This window comes from Triticum aestivum, chromosome 4B (assembly GCF_018294505.1).
Source record: "Triticum aestivum cultivar Chinese Spring chromosome 4B, IWGSC CS RefSeq v2.1, whole genome shotgun sequence".
Lineage (NCBI taxonomy): Eukaryota > Viridiplantae > Streptophyta > Magnoliopsida > Poales > Poaceae > Triticum > Triticum aestivum.
This window is the reverse complement of record NC_057804.1, coordinates 538,260,254-538,272,714: the sequence shown is the minus strand read 5'-3', so window position 1 is coordinate 538,272,714 and position 12,461 is coordinate 538,260,254.

Here is a 12,461-nt window from a genome sequence, read left to right as displayed (position 1 = left end):
AGTGTTCTCAAATCCTTAAAGACTCTATCCGATAAGATAACATCAAAGGGAAAACTCAATCCATTACAAAAGAGTATAGGGGGAGAAACATCATAAGATCCAACTATAATTGCAAAGCTCGCCATACATCAAGATCATGCCGAATCAAGAACACGAGAGAGAGATCAAACACATAGCTACTGGTACATACCCTCAGCCCCGAGGGTGAACTACTCCCTCCTCGTCATGGAGAGCGCATGGATGATGAAGATGGCCACCAGTGATGGATCCCCCCTCCGGCAGGGTGCCGGAACAGGGTCCCGTTTGTTTTTTGGTGGCTACAGAGGCTTGCGGCGGCGGAACTCCTGATCTAGGTTTCTTTCTGGGGGTTTCTGTATTTATAGGAATTTTTGGCGTCGGTTTCACGTCAGGGGGGGTCTCCAAGTCATCCATGAGATAGGGGGAGCGCCCTCCACCCTCGTGGACGGCTCGGGACTCTTCTGGCCCAACTCTTTTACCTCGGGGGCTTCTTTTGGTCCATAAAAAATCATCAAAAATTGGCACGTCAATTGGACTCCATTTGGTATTCCTTTTCTATAAAACTCAAAAACAAGGAAAAATAGAAACTGGCACTGGTCCTAGGTTAATAGGTTAGTCCCAAAAATCATATAAAACAAAATATAAATGCATATAAAACATCTAAGATGGATAATATAATAGCATGGAACAATCAAAAATTATAGATACGTTGGATACGTATCAAGCATCCCCAAGCTTAATTCCTTCTCGTCCTCGAGTAGGTAAATGATAAAAACAGAATTTTTGATGTGGAATGCTATCAAGTGCACAAGTTTGATCAATGATAATTTCAATCACTCTTTCTAGCATTATTATATATCATAGCAGTAGCTCATACCATAAAGCTTTGCATGATCAAGTAGCAAGATATTCACATGTTAAAGCATAGATCATAAACTTTGTTGCAAACTAACAAACTATGTTCTCGGTCATCAAACAATTGCAATTCATCTTATTTTCAGGAAGGGTCTATCTAAGAGCTTTGATTTAGCAAATCCCACATACTCAACTATCATATAGTCTTCCATGATTGCTACCACCCAAAGCATATTTTTAGAACAAATAGCATCCATCGAACACAAAGAAAGACAGGGGCTTAATGTTTCGCCTCCCAACTTATTTTTCATATAGATAATTGTCAACGATAATAATTCATGATCAAATATATTTGAATGGCCATATATGCTTAGATCTTTCCCCGTCACATGATGCTTGCCAACTAAAAAGTAGGTTGGAATGAGAAGGAATACTACTAACTCTTGCATAAAAGTAAAAGATATGCCCTTTGCAGAGGGAAGTAGGGATTTGCAGAGGTGAAAGAGCTCGAAGCTTTAAAACAGAGATGAAAATATTTTTGAGAGGTATATATGCTTTCATTGTTAACATAACGACCAAGAGTTCCCAATATATTCCATACTAGATACATTATAGGCGGTTCCCAAACAGAAAGGTAATGATTTTACTCCCCCTCCACCAACAATCACACTCCACGGCTTGTCCGAAACAACGGGTGCCGTCCAACTGTCAACAATCCTGGGGGAGTTTTTTTAATTATTTGTGATTTTATTTTTGATCTTGATCATAGGACTGGGCATCCCAGTTACTAGCCATTTTCTTGTGAATGATGAGAGGAGTCCACTCGTCGTGAGAATAACCCACCTAGTGTGGAAGATACTGACAGCCCCTAGTCGCTACATGAGCGATTCGGGCATACAAAACAGATTATTATTTGAAGGTTTAGAGTTTGGTACATGCAAATTTACTTGGAACGGCAGGTAAATACCGCATATAGGTAGATTTTCTAGACACTCATGGAAGAAACTTGGTTCAAGGAATTTGGATGCACAAGCAGTATTCCCACTTCGTACAGATATTTTGGCTAGCAAAGGATTCTAAATAGCAAGCACCACATGTTAGAGTATCCATAACAATATAACTTCTATACAAATATACCCAAGCATAACTCGTTATGTTGTCTTCCTTGTCCAACTTCAACTAATTTGCTTGGGTTTGAAAATAATTAATGGGGCTCACAATCAGAGAAGATGTCCAAGATAGTATATTTATATGTGAAATCTCTCGTCCTTCAATATTCTTTAATGAATTGTTCAAGTGACCAATACAATGTTTGCTAACACTCAATAAATTTACCACCTCTACTTCTTATATGTGAAGTCATTACTCCCCATGGGTTAAGCATATGAAACATATATAATTTCAGATTTATGATATTCAACTCATTCAACCATTTACTCATAGGACATAAGTGAAGCACACGAGTAAAGGACAAACTACTCTAAAAAGATATAAGTGAAGATCAATGAGTAGTCAAATAATTATTTAGCTATGTGAGGACTCTCTCTCTCATTTAAGTATTTCAGATCTTAAGTACTTTATTCAAACAGCAAGCAAAATAAAATAAAATGGCATTGCAAGGATAGCATAACTCATGTCAAGAAGCAAAAACTTAGGCTCAACCGATACTAACCGATAATTGTTGAAGAAGAAAGGTGGGATGCCTACCGGGGCATCCCCAAGCTTAGATGCTTGAGACTTCTTGAAATATTATCTTGGGGTGCCTTGGGCATCCCCAAGCTTGAACTTTTGTGTCTTCTTAATTCCTTTTATATCTCGGTTTCCCTAAATCTCAAAAATTTCATCCACACAAAACTCAACAAGAACTCGTGAGATAAGTTAGTATAAACCAATGCAAAAACCTTATCATTCTCTGCTGTATAAAATCACAAAAATTATTTCCATATTGCATACTAAATGCCTCTGTATATTTAATACTCCTATTCTCGAATAGAATCATTAACCAAGCAAACATATGCAAACAATGCAAACATAACAGCTATCTGCCAAAACAGTACAGTCTGTAAAGAATGCACGATTCATCATACTTCCCTAACTCCAAAAATTATGAAAATTTACCAAACTGTAGAAAATTTATCAGAGCTCAATATTCAAAATGTTTCAACATTTTATCACATTCTGACTTTTCTAGGGAATTTTTGTAACAGCGGTAAACTTTCTGTTTTGAAACAGCAACATGTATACTTGCAAAATAAGCATGGTAAAGGCTATCCTTGACATTTTTATTGAAAAGAAAGATGCAAAACATTATTCTAAATAACATCAAGCAAATTCTAACAAAATAAAATGAAGCTCCAAGCAAAACACATATCATGTGGTGAATAAAAATATAGCTCCAAGTAAATTTACTGATGAATGAAAACGAAAGAGGGGATGCCATCTGGGGCATCCCAAAGCTTAGGATCTTGGTTGTCCTCGAATATTACCTTGGGGTGCCTTGGGCATCCCCAAGCTTAGGATCTTGCCACTCCTTATTCCATATTCCATCGAATCTTTACCCAAAACTTGAAAACTTCACAACACTTTTGATACTATTGTGAACTAATTCTAAATTCATATTGGTGTACTATCTACTGTATTCCAACTTCTCTATGGTTCATACCCTCTGATACTACTCATAGATTCAACAAAATAAGCAAACAACACATAGAAAACAGAATCTGTCAAAAACTGAACAGTCTGTAGTAATCTTTAACTCCTGAATACTTCTGTAAGTCCAAATATTCTGAGAAATTAGGAAGTCCTAGGAAACTTGTTTCTTAATCCTCTTCAAAAGAATCAACTGAAAATCATGTTCATGAGATTTATGAAAATTATTTTCATGCGCGCAGAAGTTTCTATTTTTCAGCAAGATCAAATCAACTATTATAGTAAGCCATCCCAAAGGTCTTACTTGGCACTTTATTGAAACAAAAGCAATAAAACATGATTACTACAGTAGCATAATCATATTAGCACACAAAAAGAGTAAGGGTAAATATTGGGTTGTCTCCCAACAAGTGCTTTTCTTTAATGCCTTTTTAGCTAGGCATGATAATTTCAATGATGCTCTCATAAAAGATAAGAATTGAAACATAATGGGAGCATAATGAAGCATATGATTAGCACATTTAAGTCTAACCCACTTCCTATGCCTAGGGATTTTGTGAGCAAACAACTTATGGGAATAATAATCAACTAGCATAGGAAGGCAAAACAAGCATAACTTCAAGATTTTCAACACATAGAGAGGAAACTTGATGTTATTGCAATATGTAAGAGCACATGTTCCTCTCTCATAATAATTTTTAATAGCATCATGAATGAATTCAATAATATAGCCATCACATAAAGCGTTATTCTCATGATGCACAAGCATAGAAATTTTACTAGTCTCCACATAAGCGAAATTCTTCTCATTCGGAATAGTGGGAGCAAACTCAACAAAATAACTATCATGTGAGGCATAATCCAATTGGAAATTAAAATCATGATGGCAAGTTTCATGGTTAATTTTATTCTTTATAGCATACACAATAATCATCATAAATAGGAGGCATGCTTTCATCATAATAAATTTGCTCATCAAAACTTGGGGGACTAAACATATCATCTTCATCAAACATAGCATCCCCAAGCTTGTGGCCTTGCATATCATTAGCATCATGGGTATTCAAAGAATTCATACTAACAACATTGCAATCATGCTCATCATTCAAAGATTTAGTGCCAAACATTTTAATGCATTCTTCCCCTAGCAATTGAGCACAATTATCGAAATCCTTATTTTCACGGAAGACATTAAAAAGATAAAGCATATGAGGCACCCTCAATTCCATTTTTTTGTAGTTTTCTTTTATAGACTAAACTAGTGATAAAACAAGAAACAAAAAGATTCGATTGCAAGATCTAAAGTTATACCTTCAAGCACTAACCTCCCTAACAACAGCGCCAGAAAAGAGCTTCATGTCTACTATGCAACCTTCTTCTTGTAGACATTATTGGGCCTCCAAGTGCAAAGGTTTGTAGGACAGTAGCAAATTTCCCTCAAGTGGATGACCTAAGGTTTATCAATCCATGGAAGGCGCAGGATGAAGATGGTCTCTCTCAAGCAACCCTGCAACCAAATAACAAAGAGTCTCTTTTGTCCCCAACACCCCCAATACAATGGTAAATTGTATAGGTGCACTAGTTCGGCGAAGAGATAGTGATACAAGTGCAATATGGATGGTAGATATAGGTTTTTGTAATCTGAAATTATAAAAACAGCAAGGTAACTAATGGTAAAAGTGAGCATAAACGGTATTGCAATGCGAGGAAACAAGGCCTAAGGTTGATACTTTCACTAGTGCAAGTTCTCTCAACAATAATAACATAATTGGATCATATAACAATCCCTCAACATGCGACAAAGAGTCACTCCGAAGTCACTAATAGCGGAGAACAAACGAAGAGATTATTTTAGTGTACGAAACCACCTGAAAGTTATCCTTTCTGATCGATCTATTCAAGAGTCCGTAGTAAAATAACACGAAGCTATTCTTTCTGTTCGATCTATCCTAGAGTTCGTACTAGAATAACACCTTAAGACACAAATAAACCAAAACCCTAATGTCACCTAGATACTCCAATGTCACCGCAAGTATCTGTGGGTATGATTATATGATATGCATCACACAATCTAAGATTCATCTATTCAACCAAAACAAGGAACCTCAAAGAGTGCCCCAATGTTTCTACCAGAGAGTCAAGACGAAAACGTGTGCCAACCCCTATGCATAAGTTCACAAGGTCATTAAACCCGCAAGTTGATCACCAAAACATACATCAAGTAGATCACGTGAATATCCCATTGTCACCACAGATAAGCACATGCAAGACATACATCAAGTGTTCCCAAATCCTTAAAGACTCAATCCGATAAGATAACTTCAAAGGGAAAACTCAATCCATTACAAGAGAGTAGAGGGGGAGAAACATCGTAAGATCCAACTATGATAGCAAAGCTCGCGATACATCAAGATCGTGCCAAATCAAGAACACGAGAGAGAGAGAGAGAGAGAGAGATCAAACACATAGCTACTGGTACATACCCTCAGCCCCGAGGGTAAACTACTCCCTCCTCGTCATGGAGAGCGCCGGGATGATGAAGATGGCCACCGGTGATGGATCCCCCCTCTGGTAGGGTGCCGGAACAGGGTCCTGATTGGTTTTTGGTGGCTACAGAGGCTTGCGGCAGTGGAACTCCCGATCTAGGTTTCTTTCTGGGGTTTCTGTATTTATAGGAATTTTTGGCATCGATTTCACGTCAGGGGGGTCTCTGAGTCATCGACGAGATAGGGGGCACGCCCAGGGTGTAGGGCACGCCCTCCACCCTCGTGGACGGCTCGGGATTCTTCTTGCCCAACTCTTTTACTCCGGGGGCTTCTTTTGGTCCATAAAAATCGTGAAAAATTGGCATGTCAATTGGACTCCATTTGGTATTCCTTTTCTGTAAAACTAAAAAACAAGGAAAAAATAGAAACTGACACTGGGCTCTAGGTTAATAGGGGAGTCCCAAAAATCATATAAAACAACATATAAATGCATATAGAATATCTAAGATAGATAATATAATAGCATGGAACCATCAAAAATTATAGATACGTTGGAGTCGTATCAGAAGGCATGACAAACAAGCATGAATGAGTAGGCATGTCACGACTCAAACAACTGTTGGGGAACGTAGTAATTTCAAAAATTTCCTACGTACACGCAAGATCATGGTGCTGGCATAGCAACGAGAGGGGAGAGTGTTGTCCACGTACCCTCGTAGACCATAAGCGGAAGCGTTAGCACAACGCGGTTGATGTAGTCGTACGTCTTCACAATCCGACCGATCCAAGTACCGAATGTACGGCACCTCCGAGTTCAGCACACGTTCAGCTCGATGACGATCCCCGGGCTCCGATCCAGCAAAGCTTCGGGGATGAGTTCCTTCAGCACGACGGCATGGTGACGATGATGATGCTCTACCGGCGCAGGGCTTCGCCTAAACTCCGCGACGATATGACCGAGGTGGAATATGGTGGAGGGGGGAACCGCACACGGCTAAGGAACGATCCGTAGATCAACTTGTGTGTCATGGGGTGCCCCCTTGCCCCCGTATATAAAGGAGCTAGGGGAGGGCCGGCCAAGGAGGAGGAGGTGCGCCCAAGGGGGGAGTCCTACTCCCACCGGGAGTAGGACTCCTCCTTTCCTAGTAGAAGTAGGAGAGAAGGAAGAGGAAGAGAGAAGGGAAGGAAGGAGGGGGTGCGGCCCCTCCCCCTAGCCCAATTCGGACTAGGCCTTGGGGGGCGCGCGGCCTGCCCTAGGCAGCCCCTCTCTCTTTCCTGTATGGCCCAATAAGGCCCAATACTTCTCCCCGGTGAATTCCTGTAACTCTCCGGTACTCCGATAAATACCCGAATCACTCGGAACCTTTCCGAACTCCGAATATAGTCGTCCAATATATCGATCTTTACGTCTCGACCATTTCGAGACTCCTCGTCATGTCCCCGATCTCATCCGGGACTCCGAACTCCTTCGGTACATCAAAACTCATAAACTCATAATATAACTGTCATCGAAACCTTAAGCGTGCGGACCCTACGGGTTCGAGAACTATGTAGACATGACCTAGAACTATTCTTGGTCAATAACCAATAGCGGAACCTGGATGCCCATATTGGCTCCTACATATTCTACGAAGATCTTTATCGGTCAAACCACATAACAACATACTTTGTTCCCTTTGTCATCGGTATGTTACTTGCCCGAGATTCGATCGTCGGTATCCAATACCTAGTTCAATCTCGTTACCGGCAAGTCTCTTTACTCGTTACGTAATGCATCATCCCGTAACCAACTCATTGGTCACATTGCTTGCAAGGCTTATAGTGATGTGCATTACCGAGAGGGCCCAGAGATACCTCTCCGACAATCGGAGTGACAAAACCTAATCTCGAAATACGCCAACTCAACATGTACCTTCGGAGACACCTGTAGTACTCCTTTATAATCACCCAGTTACGTTGTGACGTTTGGTAGCACCCAAAGTGTTCCTCCGGTAAACGGGAGTTGCATAATCTCATAGTTACAGGAACATGTATAAGTCATGAAGAAAGCAATAGCAACATACTAAACGATCAAGTGCTAGGCTAACGGAATGGGTCATGTCAATCACATCATTCTCCTAATGATGTGATCCCATTAATCAAATGACAACACATGTCTATGGTTAGGAAACATAACCATCTTTGATTAATGAGCTAGTCAAGTAGAGGCATACTAGTGACTATATGTTTGTCTATGTATTCACACATGTATCATGTTTCCGGTTAATACAATTCTAGCATGAATAATAAACATTTATCATGAAATAAGGAAATAAATAATAACTTTATTATTGCCTCTAGGGCATATTTCCTTCAGTCTCCCACTTGCACTAGAGTCAATAATCTAGTTCACATCGCTATGTGATTTAACACCAATATTCACATCTGCATGTGATTAATACCCATAGTTCACATCATCATGTGATCAACACCCAAAGGGTTTACTAGAGTCAATAATCTAGTTCACATCGCTATGTGATTAACACCCAAAAGAGTACTAAGGTATGATCATGTTTTGCTCGTGAGAGAAGCTTAGTCAACGGGTCTGTCATATTCAGAGCCGTATGTATTTCGCAAATATTCTATGTCCACAATGCTCTGCACGGAGCTACTCTAGCTAATTGCTCCCACTTTCAATATGTATCCAGATTGAGACTTAGAGTCATCTGGATTGGTGTAAAAGCTTGCATCGTTGTAACTTTTACGACGGGCTCTTTTATCACCTCCATAATCGAGAAACATCTCCTTAGTCCTCACTAAGGATATTCTTGACCCATGTCCAGTGATCTACTTATTAGATCAAAATTGTATTCCTTTGCCAAACACAGAGCAAGGTATACAATAGGTCTGGTTCACAGCATAGCATACTTTATAGAACCTATGACTGAGGCATAGGGAATGACTTTTCATTCTCTTTCTATTTTCTGCAATGGTCGGGTCTTGAGTCTTACTCAACTTCACACCTTGTAACACAGGCAAGAACTCCTTCTTTGACTGTTCCATTTTGAACTATTTCAAAAATTTATCAAGGTATGTACTCATTGAAAAATCTTATCAAGCGTCTTGATCTATCTATATAGATCTTGATGCTCAATGTGTAAGCAGCTTCACCGAGGTCTTGCTTTGAAAAACTCTTATTCAAGTATCCTTTCATGCTATCCAGAATTTCCATATCATTTCCAATTAACAATATGTCATCCACATATAATATTAGAAATGCTACAGAGCTCCCACTCACTTTCTTGTAAATACAGGCTTCTTCAAAAGTCTGTATAAAACCATATGCTTTGATCAACTCATCAAAGCATATATTCCAACTCCGAGATGCTTGCACCAGTCCATAGATGGATCGCTGGAGCTTGCACAATTTGTTAGCACCTTTAGGATTGACAAAACCTTCTGGTTGCATCATATACAACTCTTCTTTAAGAAAACCATTAAGGAATGCAGTTTTGTTTATCCATTTGCCAGATTTCATAAAATGCGGCAATTGCTAACATGATTCAGACAGACTTAAGCATAGATACGAGTGAAAAACTCTCATCGTAGTCAACACCTTGAACTTGTCGAAAACCTTTTGCGACAATTCTAGCTTTGTAGATAGTAACACTATCAGCGTCCGTCTTCCTCTTGAAGATCCATTTAATCTCAATGTCTCGCCGATCATTGGGCAAGTCAATCAAAGTCCATACTTTGTTTTCATACATGGATCTTATCTCAGATCTCATGGCCTCAAGCCATTTTGCGGAATCTGGGCTCACCATCGCTTCTTCATAGTTCGTAGGTTCGTCATGGTCTAGTAACATGACTTCCAGAACAGGATTACCGTACCACTCTGGTGCGGATCTTACTCTGGAAGACCTACGAGGTTTGGTAGTAACTTGATCTGAAGTTTCATGATCATCATCATTAACTTCCTCACTAATTGGTGTAGTAGTCACAGGAACTGATTTCTGTGATGAACTACTTTCCAATAAGGGAGCAGGTACAGTTACCTCATCAAGTTCTATTTTCCTCCCACTCACTTCTTTCGAGAGAAACTTCTTCTCTAGAAATGATCCATCTTAGCAACGAATAATTTTCCTTCGGATCTGTGATAGAAGGTGTACCCAAAAGTTTCCTTTGGGTATTCTATGAAGACGCACTTCTCCGATTTGGGTTCGAGCTTATCAGGTTGAAACTTTTTCACATAAGCATCGCAACTCCAAACTTTAAGAAACGACAACTTAGGTTTACTGCTAAACCATAGTTCATACTGTGTCGTCTCAACGGATTTAGATGGTGCCCTATTAAACGTGAATGCAGCTGTCTCTAATGCATAACCCCAAAACGGTAGTGGTAAATCGGTAAGAGATCATAGATTGCACTATATCCAATAAAGTACTTGTTATGACGTTCGGACATACCATTAAGCTGTGGTGTTCCAGGTGGCATGAGTTTGTGAAACTATTCCACATTGTTTTAATTGAAGACCAAACTCGTAACTCAAATATTTGTCTCCGCGATCAAATTGCAGAAACTTAATTTTCTTGTTACGATGATTCTCCACTTCACTCTGAAATTCTTTGAACTTTTCAAATGTTTCAGACTTGTGCTTCATTAAGTAGATATACTCATATCTGCTCAATTCATTTTGTGAAGATCAGAAAATAACGATACCCGCCACGAGCATCAACACTCATTGGACCGCATACATCGGTATGTATTATTTCCAATAAGTCACTAGCTCGTTCCATTGTTCCGGAGAACGGAGTTTTAGTCATCTTGCCCAAAAGGCACGGTTCGCAAGCATCAAATGATTCATAACCAAGTGATTCCGAAAATCCATCTTTATGGAGTTTCTTCATGCGCTTTACACCGATATGACCCAAACGGCAGTGCCACAAATAAGTTGCACTATCATTATTAACTTTCATCTTTTGGCATTAATATTATGAATATGTGTATCACTACGATCGAGATCCAACAAACTATGTTCATTGGGTGTATGACCTTCGAAGGTCTTATTCATGTAAACAGAATAACAATTTATTCTCTAACTTTAAATGAATAACCGTATCGCAATAAACATGATCAAATCATATTCATGCTCAACGCAAACGCCAAATAACATTTATTTAGGTTTAACACTAATCCCGAAAGTATAGGGAGTGTGCGATGATGATCATATCAATCTTGGAACTACTTCCAACACTCATCATCACTCCACCCTTCAACTAGTCTCTGTTTATTCTGTAACTCCTGTTTCGAGTTACTAATCTTAGCAACCGAACAAGTATCAAATACTCAGGGGCTACTATAAACACTAGTAAGGCACACATCAATAACCTGTATATCAAATATACCCTTGTTCACTTTGCCATCCTTCTTATCCACCAAATATTCAGGGCATTTCCGCTTCCAGTGACCATTTCCTTTGCAGTGTAAGCACTCAGTTTCAGGCTTTGGTTCAGCTTTGGGCTTCTTCGTGGGAGTGACAACTTGCTTGTCATTCTACTTGAAGTTCCCTTTCTTTCCCTTTGCCCTTTTCTTGAAACTAGTGATCTTGTCAACCATCAACACTTGATGCTCTTTCTTGATTTCTACCTTCGTCGATTTCAACATCACGAAGAGCTCGGGAATCGTTTTCGTCATCCCTTGCATACTATAGTTCATCACAAAGTTCTACTAACTTGGTGATGGTGACTAGAGAATTCTGTCAATCACTATCTTATCTGGAAGATTAACTCCCACTTGATTCAAGCGATTGTAGTACCCAGACAATCTGAGCACATGCTCACTAGTTGAGCGATTCTCCTCCATCTTTTAGCTATAGAACTTGTTGGAGACTTCATATCTCTCAACTCGGGTATTTGCTTGAAATATTAACTTCAACTCCTGGAACATCTCATATGGTCCATGACGTTCAAAACGTCTTTGAAGTCCCGATTCTAAGCCGTTAAGCATGGTGCACTAAACTATCAAGTAGTCATCATATTGAGCTAGCCAAACGTTCATAACGTCTGCATCTGCTCCTGCAATAGGTCTGTCACCTAGCGGTGCATTAAGGACATAATTCTTCTGTGCAGCAATGAGGATAAACCTCAGATCACGGATCCAATCCGCATCATTGCTACTAACATCTTTCAACACAATTTTCTCTAGGAACATATCAAAATAAACATATGAAAGCAACAACGCAAGCTATTGATCTACAACATAATTTGCAAAATACTACCAGGACTAAGTTCATGATAAATTTAAGTTCAATTAATCATATTACTTAAGAACTCCCACTTAGACAGACATCTCTCTAGTCATCTAAGTGATTACGTGATCCAAATCAACTAAACCATGTCCGATCATCACGTGAGATGGAGTAGTTTCAATGGTGAACATCACTATGTTGATCATATCTACTATATGATTCACGCT